We start from the raw sequence: 14,142 nt of genomic DNA, 5'->3' as shown, positions 1-14,142 counted from the left end.
GCAGAGTATGTTCTGTTATTGGGGGGCTCAGATGCAGAGTATGTTCTGTTATTGGGGGGCTCAGATGCAGAGGATGTCGTGTTATTGGGGGGCTCAGATGCAGAGCATGTTGTGTTATTGGGGGGCTCAGATGCAGCGTATGTTCTGTTATTGGGGGGCTCAGATGCAGAGTATGTTCTGTTATTGGGGGGCTCAGATGCAGCATATGTTCTGTTATTGGGGGGCTCAGATGCAGAGTATGTTCTGTTCTTGGGGGCTCAGATGCAGAGTATGCTCTGTTATTGGGGGGCTCAGATGCAGAGTATGTTCTGTTATTGGGGGGCTCAGATGCAGAGTATGTTCTGTTATTGGGGGCTCAGATGCAGAGTATGCTCTGTTATTGGGGGGCTCAGATGCAGAGTATGTTGTGTTATTGGGGGGCTCAGATGCCATGTATGTTCTGTTATTAGGGGCTCAGATGCAGATTATGTTCTGTTATTGGGGGGCTCTGATGCAGTGTATGTTCTGTTATTGGTGGGCTCAGATGCAGAGTATGTTGTGTTATTGGGGGGCTCAGATGCAGTATATGTTCTGTTATTGGGGACTCAGGTGCAGAGTATGTTCTGTTTTTGGGGGGCTGAGATGCAGTATATGTTCTGTTATTGGGGGGCTCAGATACAGAGTATGTTCTGTTATTGGGGGGCTCAGATGGAGTATATGTTCTGTTATTGGGGGGCTCAGATGCAGAGTATGTTCTCTTATTGGGGGGCTGAGATGCATAGTATCTTCTGTTATTGGGGGGCTCAGATGCAGAGTATGTTCTGTTATTGGGGGGCTCAGATGCAGAATATGTTCTGTTATTGGGGGGCTCAGATGGAGTATATGTTCTGTTATTGGGGGGCTCAGATGCAAAGTATGTTCTGTTATTGGGGGCTCAGATGCAGAGTATCTTCTGTTATTGGGGGGCTCAGATGCAGAGTAAGTTCTGTTATTGGGGGGCTCAGATGCAGAGTATGTTCTGTTATTAGGGGCTCAGATGCAGAGTATGTTCTGTTATTGGGGGGCTCAGATGCAGAGTATGTTCTGTTATTGGGGGGCTCAGATGCATCGTATGTTCTGTTATTGGGGGTCTCAGATGCAGAGTATGTTCTGTTATTGGGGGGCTGAGATGCAGAGTATGCTGTGTTATTGGGGGCCTCAGATGCAGAGTATGTTCTGTTATTGGGGGGCTGAGATGCAGAGTATGCTGTGTTATTAGGGGCCTCAGATGCAGAGTATGTTTTGTTATTGGGGGGCTGAGATGCAGAGTATGTTCTGTTATTGTGGGGCTCAGATGCAGAGTATGTTCTGTTATTGGGGGGCTGAGATGCAGAGTATGTTGTGTTATTGGGGGGCTCAGATGCAGAGTGTGTTCTGTTATTGGGGGGCTGAGATGCAGAGTATGTTCTTTTATTGGGGGGCTCAGATGCAGAGTATGTTCTGTTATTGGGGGGCTGAGATGCAGAGTATGTTCTGTTATGGGGGGCTCAGATGCGGAGTATGTTCTGTTATTGGGGGGCTCAGATGCAGAGTATGTTCTGTTATTGGGGGGATGAGATGCAGAGTATGTTCTGTTATTGGGGGGCTCAGATGCAGAGTATGTTCTGTTATGGGGGGCTGAGATGCAGAGTATGTTCTGTTATTGGGGGGCTCGGATGCAGAGTATGTTCTGTTATTGGGGGGCTCAGATGCAGAGTATGTTCTGTTATTGGGGGGCTGAGATGCAGAGTATGTTCTGTTATTGGGGGGCTGAGATGCAGAGTATGTTCTGTTATTGGGGGGCTCGGATGCAGAGTATGTTCTGTTATTGGGGGGCTCAGATGCAGAGTATGTTCTGTTATTGAGGGGCTCAGATGCAGAGTATGTTCTGTTATTAGGGGCTCAGATGCAGAGTATCTTCTGTTATTGGGGGGCTCAGATGCAGAGTATGATCTGTTATTGGGGGCTCAGATGCAGAGGATGTTGTGTTATTGGGGGGCTCAGATGCAGAGTATGTTCTGTTATTGGGGGGCTCAGATGCAGAGTATGTTCTGTTATTAGGGGCTCAGATGCAGAGTATGTTCTGTTATTGGGGGGCTCAGATGCAGCGTATGTTCTGTTATTGGGGGGCTCAGATGCAGAGTATGTTCTGTTATTGGGGGCTCAGATGCAGAGTATGCTCTGTTATTTGGGGGGCTCAGATGCAGAGTATGTTCTGTTATTGGGGGGCTCAGATGCAGAGTATGTTGTGTTATTGGGGGGCTCAGATGCAGAGTATGTTCTGTTATTAGGGGGCTCAGATGCAGCGTATGTTCTGTTATTGGGGGTCTCAGATGCAGCGTATGTTCTGTTATTGGGGGGCTCAGATGCAGAGTATGTTCTGTTATTGGGGGCTCAGATGCAGAGTATGTTCTGTTATTGGGGGGCTCAGATGCAGAGTATGTTCTGTTATTGGGGGGCTCAGATGCAGAGTATGTTCTGTTATTGGGGGGCTCAGATGCAGAGTATGTTCTGTTATTGGGGGGCTGAGATGCAGAGTATGTTCTATTATTGGGGGGCTCAGATGCAGTATATGTTCTGTTATTGGGGGCTCAGATGCAGAGTATGTTCTGTTATTGGGGGGCTCAGATGCAGAGTATGTTCTGTTATTGGGGGGCTCAGATGCAGAGGATGTTCTGTTATTGGGGGGCTCAGATGCAGAGGATGTTGTGTTATTGGGGGCTCAGATGCAGAGTATGTTCTGTTATTGGGGGTCTCAGATGCAGAGTATGTTCTGTTATTGGGGGGCTGAGATGCAGAGTATGTTGTGTTTTGGGGGTCTCAGATGCAGAATATGTTCTGTTATTGGGGGGCTGAGATGCAGAGTATGTTCTGTTATTGGGGGGCTCAGATGCAGAGTATGTTCTGTTATTGGGGGGCTGAGATGCAGTGTATGTTCTGTTATTGGGGGGCTCAGATGCAGAGTATGTTCTGTTATTGGGAGCTGAGATGCAGCGTATGTTCTGTTATTGGGGGCTCAGATGCAGAGTATGTTCTGTTATTGGGGGGCTGAGATGCAGTGTATGTTCTGTTATTGGGGGCTCAGATGCAGAGTATGTTCTGTTATTGGGGGGCTCAGATGCAGAGTATGTTCTGTTATTGGGGGGCTGAGATGCAGAGTATGTTCTTTTATTGGGGGTCTCAGATGCAGAGTATGTTCTGTTATTGGGGGTCTCAGATGCAGAGTATGTTCGGTTATTGGGGGGCTCAGATGCAGAGTATGTTCTGTTATTGGGGGGCTCAGATGCAGAGGATGTTGTGTTATTGGGGGGCTCAGATGCAGAGTATGTTCTGTTATTGGGGGCCTGAGATGCAGAAAATCTTCTGTTATTGGGGGGCTCAGATGCAGAGTATGTTCTGTTATTGGGGGGCTCAGATGCAGAGTATGTTCTGTTATTGGGGGTCTCAGATGCAGCGTATGTTCTGGTATTGGGGGACTCAGATGCAGAGTATGTTCTGTTATTGGGGGCTCAGATGCAGAGTATGTTCTGTTATTGGGGGGCTCAGATGCCGCATATGTTCTGCTATTGGGGGGCTCAGATGCAGCGTATGTTCTGTTATTGGGGGGCTTAGATGCAGAGTATGTTCTGTTATTGGGGGCTCAGATGCAGAGTATGTTCTGTTATTGGGGGGCTCAGATGCAGAGTATGTTCTGTTATTGGGGGGCTCAGATGCCGCATATGTTCTGCTATTGGGGGGCTCAGATGCAGCGTATGTTCTGTTATTGGGGGGCTCAGATGCAGAGTATGTTCTGTTATTGGGGGCTCAGATGCAGAGTATGTTCTGTTATTGGGGGTCTCAGATGCAGTATATGTTCTGTTATTGGGGGGCTCAGATGCAGAGTATGTTCTGTTATTGGGGGGCTGAGATGCAGAGTATGTTCTATTATTGGGGGGCTCAGATGCAGTATATGTTCTGTTATTGGGGGCTCAGATGCAGAGTATGTTCTGTTATTGGGGGGCTCAGATGCAGAGTATGTTCTGTTATTGGGGGGCTCAGATGCAGAGGATGTTCTGTTATTGGGGGGCTCAGATGCAGAGGATGTTGTGTTATTGGGGGGCTCAGATGCAGAGTATGTTCTGTTTTTGGGGGCCTGAGAAGCAGAATATCTTCTGTTATTGGGGGGCTCAGATGCAGAGTATTTTCTGTTATTGGGGGGCTCAGATGCAGTGTATCTTCTGTTATTGGGGGGCTCAGATGCAGAGTATGCTCTGGTATTGGGGGCTCAGATGCCATATATGTTCTGTTATTAGGGGCTCAGATGCAGAGTATGTTCTGTTATTGGGGGGCTCAGATGCAGTGTATGTTCTGTTATTGGGGGGCTCAGATGCAGAGTATGTTCTGTTATTGGGGGCTCAGATGCAGTATATGTTCTGTTATTGGGGGCTCAGATGCAGAGTATGTTCTGTTATTGGGGTGCTGAGATGCAGTATATGTTCTGTTATTGGGGGGCTCAGATGCAGAGTATGTTATCTTATTGGGGGGCTCAGATGGAGTATATGTTCTGTTATTGGGGGGCTCAGATGCAGAGTATGTTCTTTTATTGGGGGGCTGAGATGCAGAGTATCTTCTGTTATTGGGGGGCTCAGATGCAGTGTATCTTCTGTTATTGTGGGGCTCAGATGCAGTGTATCTTCTGTTATTGGGGGGCTCAGATGCAGAGTATATTCTGTTATTGGGGGGGCTCAGATGCTGAGTATGCTCTGTTTTTGGGGGGCCCAGATGCAGAGTATGTTCTGTTATTGGGGGCTCAGATGCAGAGTATGTTGTGTTATTGGGGGGCTCAGATGCAGAGTATGTTCTGTTATTGGGGGCCTGAGATGCAGAATATCTTCTGTTATTGGGGGGCTCAGATGCAGAGTATGTTCTGTTATTGGGGGGCTCAGATGCAGAATATGTTCTGTTATTGGGGGCCTGAGATGCAGAATATCTTTTGTTATTGGGGGGCTCAGATGCAGAGTATGTTCTGTTATTGGGGAGCTCAGATGCAGAGTATGTTCTGTTATTGGGGGGTCAGATGCAGAGTATGTTCTGTTATTGGGGTGCTCAGATGCAGAGTATGTTCTGTTATTGGGGGCTCAGATGCAGAGTATCTTCTGTTATTGGGGGGCTCAGATGCAGAGTATCTTCTGTTATTGGGGGGCTCAGATGGAGTATATGTTCTGTTATTGGGGTGCTCAGATGCAGAGTATGTTCTGTTATTGGGGGCTCAGATGCAGAGTATCTTCTGTTATTGGGGGGCTCAGATGCAGAGTATGTTGTGTTATTGGGGGACTCAGATGCAGAGTAAGTTCTGTTATTGGGGGGCTCAGATGCAGAGTATGTTCTGTTATTGGGGTGCTCAGATGCAGAGTATGATCTGTTATTGGGGGCTCAGATGCAGAGTATGTTCTGTTATTGGGGGGCTCAGATGCAGAGTATCTTCTGTTATTGGGGGGCTCAGATGGAGTATATGTTCTGTTATTGGGGGCTCAGATGCAGAGTATCTTCTGTTATTGGGGGGCTCAGATGCAGAGTATCTTCTGTTATTGGGGGGCTCAGATGGAGTATATGTTCTGTTATTGGGGGCTCAGATGCAGAGTATCTTCTGTTATTGGGGGGCTCAGATGCAGAGTATCTTCTGTTATTGGGGGGCTCAGATGGAGTATATGTTCTGTTATTGGGGGCTCAGATGCAGAGTATCTTCTGTTATTGGGGGGCTCAGATGCAGAGTAAGTTCTGTTATTGGGGGACTCAGATGCAGAGTATGTTCTGTTATTGGGGGGCTGAGATGCAGAGTATGTTCTGTTATTGGGTGGCTCAGATGCAGTATATGTTCTGTTATTGGGGGGCTCAGCTGCAGAGTATGTTCTGTTATTGGGGGCTCAGATGCAGAGTATGTTCTGTTATTGGGGGCTCAGATACTGAGTATGTTCTGTTATTGGGGGGCTCAGATGCAGTGTATCTTCTGTTATTGGGGGGCTCAGATGCAGAGTATGTTCTGTTATTGGGGGGCTCAGATGCAGTGTATGTTCTGTTATTTGGGGCTCAGATGCAGAGTATGTTCTGTTATTGGGGTGCTCAGATGAAGAGTATGCTCTGTTATTGGGGGGCTCAGATGCAGTGTATGTTCTGTTATTGGGGGGCTCAGCTGCAGAGTATGTTCTGTTATTGGGGGCTCAGATGCAGAGTATGTTCTGTTATTGGGGGCTCAGATACTGAGTATGTTCTGTTATTGGGGGGCTCAGATGCAGTGTATCTTCTGTTATTGGGGGGCTCAGATGCAGAGTATGTTCTGTTATTGGGGGCTCAGATGCAGTGTATGTTCTGTTATTGGGGGCTCAGATGCAGAGTATGTTCTGTTATTGGGGTGCTCAGATGCACAGTATGCTCTGTTATTGGGGGGCTCAGATGCAGAGTATGTTCTGTTATTGGGGGGCTGAGATGCAGAGTATGTTCTGTTATTGGGGGGCTCTGATGCAGAGTATCTTCTGTTATTGGGGGGCTCAGATGCAGAGTATGTTCTGTTATTGGGGGGCTCAGATGCAGAGTATCTTCTGTTATTGTTGGGCTCAGATGCAGTGTATCTTCTGTTATTGGGGGGCTCAGATGCAGAGTATGTTCTGTTATTGGGGGGCTCAGATGCAGAGTATGTTCTGTTATTGGGGGGCTCAGATGCAGAGTATGTTGTGTTATTGGGGGCTCAGATGCAGAGTATGTTCTGTTATTGGGGGCCTGAGATGCAGAATATCTTCTGTTATTGGGGGGCTCAGATGCAGAGTATGTTCTGTTATTGGGGGGCTCAGATGCAGAGTATGTTCTGTTATTGGGGGCCTCAGATGCAGTGTATCTTCTGTTATTGGGGGGCTCAGATGCAGAGTATGTTCTGTTATTGGGGGGCTCAGATGCAGAGTATGTTGTGTTATTGGGGTCTCAGATGCAGAGTATGTTCTGTTATTGGGGGCCTGAGATGTGGAATATCTTCTGTTATTGGGGGGGCTCAGATGCAGTGTATCTTCTGTTATTGGGGGGCTCAGATGCAGAGTATGTTCTGTTATTGGGGGGCTCAGATGCAGAGTATGTTGTGTTATTGGGGGGCTCAGATGCAGAGTATGTTCTGTTATTGGGGGCCTGAGATGCAGAATATCTTCTGTTATTGGGGGGCTCAGATGCAGAGTATGTTCTGTTATTGGGGGGCTCAGATGCAGAGTATGTTCTGTTATTGGGGGACTCAGATGCAGTGTATCTTCTGTTATTGGGGGGCTCAGATACAGAGTATGTTCTGTTATTAGGGTCTCAGATGCAGAGTATGTTCTGTTATTGGGGGGCTCAGATGCAGAGTATGTTCTGTTATTGGTGGGCTCAGATGCAGTGTATGTTCTGTTATTGGGGGCTCAGATGCAGAGTATGTTCTGTTATTGGGGGGCTGAGATGCAGTATATGTTCTGTTATTGGGGGGCTCAGATGCAGAGTATGTTCTGTTATTGGGGGGCTCAGATGGAGTATATGTTCTGTTATTGGGGGGCTCAGATGCAGAGTATCTTCTGTTATTGGGGGGCTCAGATGCAGTGTATCTTCTGTTATTAGGGGGCTCAGATGCAGAGTATGTTCTGTTATTGGGGGCTCACATGGAGTATATGTTCTGTTATTGGAGGGCTCAGATCCAGAGTATGTTCTGTTATTGGGGGCTCAGATGCAGAGTATGTTCTGTTTTTGGGGGCTGAGATGCAGAATATGTTCTGTTATTGGGGGGCTCAGATGCAGAGTATGTTCTGTTATAGTGGGGGCTCAGATGCAGAGTATGTTCTGTTATTGGGGGGCACAGATGCAGAGTATGTTCTGTTATTGGGGGCACAGATGCAGAGTATCTTCTTTTATTGGGGGGCTCAGATGGAGTATATGTTCTGTTATTGGGGTGCTCAGATGCAGAGTAAGTTCTGTTATTGGGGGGCTCAGATGCAGAGTATGTTCTGTTATTGGGGGCTGAGATGCAGAGTATGTTCTGTTATTGGGGGCTGAGATGCAGAGTATGTTCTGTTATTGGGGGGCTCAGATGCAGTATATGTTCTGTTATTGGGGGGCTCAGCTGCAGAGTATGTTCTGTTATTGGGGGCTCAGATGCAGAGTATGTTCTGTTATTGGGGGCTCAGATACTGAGTATGTTCTGTTATTGGGGGGCTCAGATGCAGTGTATCTTCTGTTATTGGGGGGCTCAGATGCAGAGTATGTTGTGTTATTGGGGGCTCAGATGCAGTGTATGTTCTGTTATTGGGGGCTCATATGCAGAGTATGTTCTGTTTTTGGGGGGCTCAGATGCAGAGTATGTTCTGTTATTGGGGGGCTCAGATGCAGAGTATGTTCTGTTATTGGGGGCTCAGATGCAGTGTATCTTCTGTTATTGGGGGGCTCAGATGCAGAGTATGTTCTGTTATTGGGGGCTCAGATGCAGTGTATGTTCTGTTATTGGGGGCTCAGATGCAGAGTATGTTCTGTTATTAGGGGCTCAGATGCAGAGTATGTTCTGTTATTGGGGGCTCAGATGCAGAGTATGTACTGTTATTGGGAGGTTCAGATGCAGAGTATGTTCTGTTATTGGGGGGCTGAGATGCAGTGTATCTTCTGTTATTGGGGAGCTCAGATGCAGAGTATGTTCTGTTATTGGGGGGCTCAGATGCAGTATATTTTCTGCTATTGGGGTGCTCAGATGCAGAGTATGTTGTGTTATTGGGGGCCCCAGATGCAGAGTATCTTCTGTTATTGGGGGGCTCAGATGCAGAGTATGTACTGTTATTGGGGGGTTCAGATGCAGAGTATCTTCTGTTATTGGGGGGCTCAGATGCAGAGTATATACTGTTATTGGGGGGTTCAGATGCAGAGTATCTTCTGTTATTGGGGGGCTCAGATGCAGAGTATGTTCTGTTATTGGGGGCTGAGATGCAGTGTATCTTCTTTTATTGGGGGGCTGAGATGCAGAGTATGTTCTGTTATTGGGGGGCTGAGATACAGAGTATGTTCTGTTATTAGGGGGCTCAGATGCAGAGTATGTTCTGTTATTAGGGGGCTCAGATGCAGAGTATTTTCTGTTATTGGGGGGCTCAGATGCAGTGTATGTTCTGTTATTGGGGGGCTCAGATGCAGTTTATCTTCTGTTATTGGGGGGCTCAGATGCAGAGTATGTTCTGTTATTGGGGGGCTGAGATGCAGAGTATGTTCTGTTATTGGGGGCTCAGATGCAGAGTATGCTCTGTTATTGGGGGGCTCAGATGCAGAATATGTTGTGTTATTGGGGGGCTCAGATGCAGAGTATTTTCTGTTATTGGGGGGCTCAGATGCAGTGTATGTTCTGTTATTGGGGGCTCAGATGCAGAGTATGTTCTGTTATTGTGGGGCTCAGATGCAGAATATGTTGTGTTATTGGGGGGCTCAGATGCAGAGTATTTTCTGTTATTGGGGGGCTCAGATGCAGTGTATGTTCTGTTATTGGGGGCTCAGATGCAGAGTATGTTCTGTTATTGGGGGCTAAGATGCAGAGTATGTTCTGTTATTGGGGGCTCAGATGCAGTGTATGTTCTGTTATTGGGGGCTCAGATGCAGTGTATGTTCTGTTATTGGGGGCTCAGATGCAGAGTATGTTCTGTTATTGGGGGGCTGAGATGCAGAGTATCTTCTGTTATTGTGGGGCTCAGATGCAGAATATGTTGTGTTATTGGGGGGCTCAGATGCAGAGTATGTTCTTTTATTGGGGGGCTCAGATGTAGAGTATGTTCTGTTATTGGGGGCTCAGATGCAGTGTATCTTCTGTTATTGGGGGCTCAGATGCAGAGTATGTTCTGTTATTGGGGGGCTCAGATGCAGAGTATGTTCTGTTATTGGGGGGCTCAGATGCAGAGTATCTTCTGTTATTGGGGGGCTCAGATACAGAGTATGTTCTGCTATTGGGGGGCTCAGATGCTGAGTATGTTCTGTTATTGGGGGCTCAGATGCAGAGTATGTTCTGTTATTGGGGGCTCAGATGCAGAGTATCTTCTGTTATTGTGGGGCTCAGATGCAGAATATGTTGTGTTATTGGGGGGCTCAGATGCAGTGTATGTTCTGTTATTGGGGGGCTCAGATGCAGAGTATGTTCTGTTATTGGGGGGCTGAGATGCTGAGTATGTTCTGTTATTGGGGGGCTCAGATGCAGAGTATGTTCTGTTATTGGGGGCTCAGATGCAGAGTATGTTCTGTTATTGGGGGGCTCAGATACAGAGTATGTTCTGCTATTGGGGGGCTCAGATGCTGAGTATGTTCTGTTATTGGGGGCTCAGATGCAGAGTATGTTCTGTTATTGGGGGCTCAGATGCAGTGTATGTTCTGTTATTGGGGGCTCAGATGCAGAGTATGTTCTGTTATTGTGGGGCTCAGATGCAGAATATGTTGTGTTATTGGGGGGCTCAGATGCAGTGTATGTTCTGTTATTGGGGGCTCAGATGCAGTGTATCTTCTGTTATTGGGGGCTCAGATGCAGAGTATGTTCTGTTATTGGGGGGCTCAGATGCAGAGTATGTTCTGTTATTGGGGGGCTCAGATACAGAGTATGTTCTGTTATTGGGGGGCTCAGATGCTGAGTATGTTCTGTTATTGGGGGCTCAGATGCAGAGTATGTTGTGTTATTGGGGGGCTCAGATGCAGTATATGTTCTGTTATTGGGGGCTCAGATGCAGAGTATGTTCTGCTATTGGGTGGCTCAGATGCTGAGTATGTTCTGTTATTGGGGGCTCAGATGCAGAGTATGTTCTGTTATTGGGGGGCTCAGATGCAGAGTATGTTCTGTTATTGGGGGCTCAGATGCAGTGTATGTTCTGTTATTGGGGGCTCAGATGCAGTGTATGTTCTCTTATTGGGGGCTCAGATGCAGAGTATGTTCTGTTATTGGGGGGCTGAGATGCAGAGTATCTTCTGTTATTGTGGGGCTCAGATGCAGAATATGTTGTGTTATTGGGGGGCTCAGATGCAGTGTATGTTCTGTTATTGGGGGCTCAGATGCAGTGTATCTTCTGTTATTGGGGGCTCAGATGCAGAGTATGTTCTGTTATTGGGGGGCTCAGATGCAGAGTATGTTCTGTTATTGGGGGGCTCAGATACAGAGTATGTTCTGTTATTGGGGGGCTCAGATGCTGAGTATGTTCTGTTATTGGGGGCTCAGATGCAGAGTATGTTGTGTTATTGGGGGGCTCAGATGCAGTATATGTTCTGTTATTGGGGGCTCAGATGCAGAGTATGTTCTGTTATTGGGGGCTCAGATGCAGAGTATGTTCTGCTATTGGGGGGCTCAGATGCTGAGTATGTTCTGTTATTGGGGGCTCAGATGCAGAGTATTTTCTGTTATTGGGGGCTCAGATGCAGAGTATGTTGTGTTATTGGGGGGCTCAGATGCAGTATATGTTCTGTTATTGGGGGCTCAGATGCAGAGTATGTTCTGTTATTGGGGGTCTCAGATGCAGTATATGTTCTGTTGTTGGGGGTCTCAGATGCAGAGTATGTTCTTTTATTGGGGGGCTGAGATGCAGTGTATCTTCTGTTATTGGGGGGCTCAGATGCAGAGTATGTTCTGTTATTGGGGGGCTCAGATGCAGAGTATGTTCTGTTATTGGGGGACTCAGATGCAGAGTATGTTGTGTTATTGGGGGGCTGAGATGCAGAGTATGTTCTGTTATTGGGGGGCTGAGATGCAGTGTATCTTCTGTTATTGGGGTGCTCAGATGCAGAGTATGTTGTGTTATTGGGGGCTCAGATGCAGAGTATGTTCTGTTATTGGGGGACTCAGATGCAGAGTATGTTGTGTTATTGGGGGGCTGAGATGCAGAGTATGTTCTTTTATTGGGGGGCTGAGATGCAGAGTATGTTCTGTTATTGGGGGCTCAGATGCAGAGTATGTTCTGTTATTGGGGGCTGAGATGCAGAGTATCGTCTGTTATTGGGGGGCTCAGATGCAGAGTATGTCCTGTTATTGGGGGGCTCAGATGCAGAGTATGTTCTTTTATTGGGGGGCTCAGATGCAGAGTATGTTCTTTTATTGGGGGGCTCAGATGCAGAGTATGTTGTGTTATTGGGGGGCTGAGATGCAGAGTATGTTCTGTTATTGGGGGGCTCAGATGCAGAGTATGTTCTGTTATAGGGGACTGAGATGCAGAGTATGTTCTGTTATTGGGGGGCTGAGATGCAGAGTATGTTCTGTTATTGGAGGGCTCAGATGCAGAGTATGTTCTGTTATTGGGGGGCTCAGATGCAGAGTATGTTCTGTTATTGGGGGGCTCAGATGCAGAGTATGTTCTGTTATTGGGGGCTGAGATGCAGTATATGTTCTGTTATTGGAGGGCTCAGATGCAGAGTATGTTCTGTTATTGGGGGACTCAGATGCAGAGTATGTTCTGTTATTGGGGGGCTCAGATGCAGAGTATGTTCTGTTATTGGGGGGCTGAGATGCAGAGTATGTTCTGTTATTGGGGGGCTCAGATGCAGAGTATGTTCTGTTATTGGGGGGCTGGGATGCAGTGTATGTTCTGTTATTGGGGGGCTCAGATGCAGAGTATGTTCTGTTATTGGGGGACTCAGATGCAGAGTATGTTCTGTTATTGGGGGGCTGAGATGCAGAGTATGTTCTGTTATTGGGGGGCTCAGATGCAGAGTATGTTCTGTTATTGGGGGGCTCAGATGCAGAGTATGTTCTGTTATTGGGGGGCTCAGCTGCAGAGTATGTTCTGTTATTGGGGGGCTGAGATGCAGTGTATCTTCTGTTATTGGGGGGCTCAGCTGCAGAGTATGTTCTGTTATTGGGGGGCTCAGATGCAGAGTATGTTGTGTTATTGGGGCGCTCAGATGCAGAGTATGTTCTGTTATTGGGGGGCTCAGATGCAGAGTATGTTCTGTTATTGGGGGCTGAGATGCAGAGTATGTTCTGTTATTGGGGTTCTCAGATGCAGAGTATGTTCTGTTATTGGGGGGCTCAGATGCAGAGTATGTTCTGTTATTGGGGGCTGAGATGCAGAGTATGTTGTGTTATTGGGGGGCTCAGATGCAGAGTATGTTGTGTTATTGGGGGGCTCAGATGCAGAGTATGTTCTGTTATTGGGGGGCTCAGATGCAGAGTATGTTCTGTTATTGGGGGCTGAGATGCAGAGTATGTTCTGTTATTGGGGGGCTCAGATGCAGAGTATGTTCTGCTATTGGGGGCTGAGATGCAATATATGTTCTGTTATTGGAGGCTGAGATGCAGAGTATGTTCTGTTATTGGGGGGCTCAGATGCAGAGTATGTTCTGTTATTGGGGGCTGAGATGCAGAGTATGTTCTGTTATTGGGGGGCTCAGATGCAGAGTATGTTCTGTTATTGGGGGGCTCAGATGCAGAGTATGTTCTGTTATTGGGGGGCTCAGCTGCAGAGTATGTTCTGTTATTGGGGGGCTGAGATGCAGTGTATCTTCTGTTATTGGGGGGCTCAGCTGCAGAGTATGTTCTGTTATTGGGGGGCTCAGATGCAGAGTATGTTGTGTTATTGGGGGGCTCAGATGCAGAGTATGTTCTGTTATTGGGGGGCTCAGATGCAGAGTATGTTCTGTTATTGGGGGCTGAGATGCAGAGTATGTTCTGTTATTGGGGTTCTCAGATGCAGAGTATGTTCTGTTATTGGGGGGCTCAGATGCAGAGTATGTTCTGTTATTGGGGGCTGAGATGCAGAGTATGTTGTGTTATTGGGGGGCTCAGATGCAGAGTATGTTGTGTTATTGGGGGGCTCAGATGCAGAGTATGTTCTGTTATTGGGGGGCTCAGATGCAGAGTATGTTCTGTTATTGGGGGCTGAGATGCAGAGTATGTTCTGTTATTGGGGGGCTCAGATGCAGAGTATGTTCTGCTATTGGGGGCTGAGATGCAATATATGTTCTGTTATTGGAGGCTGAGATGCAGAGTATGTTCTGTTATTGGGGGGCTCAGATGCAGAGTATGTTCTGTTATTGGGGGCTGAGATGCAGAGTATGTTCTGTTATTGGGGGCTCAGATGCAGAGTATGTTCTGTTATTGGGGGGCTCAGATGCAGAGTATGTTCTGTTATTGGGGGCTGAGATGCAGAGTATGTTCTGTTATTGGGGTTC

The sequence above is a fragment of the Phyllobates terribilis genome, unplaced genomic scaffold, assembly GCF_046119375.1.
Source record: "Phyllobates terribilis strain yellow unplaced genomic scaffold, ASM4611937v1 Scaffold_14__1_contigs__length_39327217, whole genome shotgun sequence".
Lineage (NCBI taxonomy): Eukaryota > Metazoa > Chordata > Amphibia > Anura > Dendrobatidae > Phyllobates > Phyllobates terribilis.
This window is presented reverse-complemented; position numbering follows the sequence as displayed.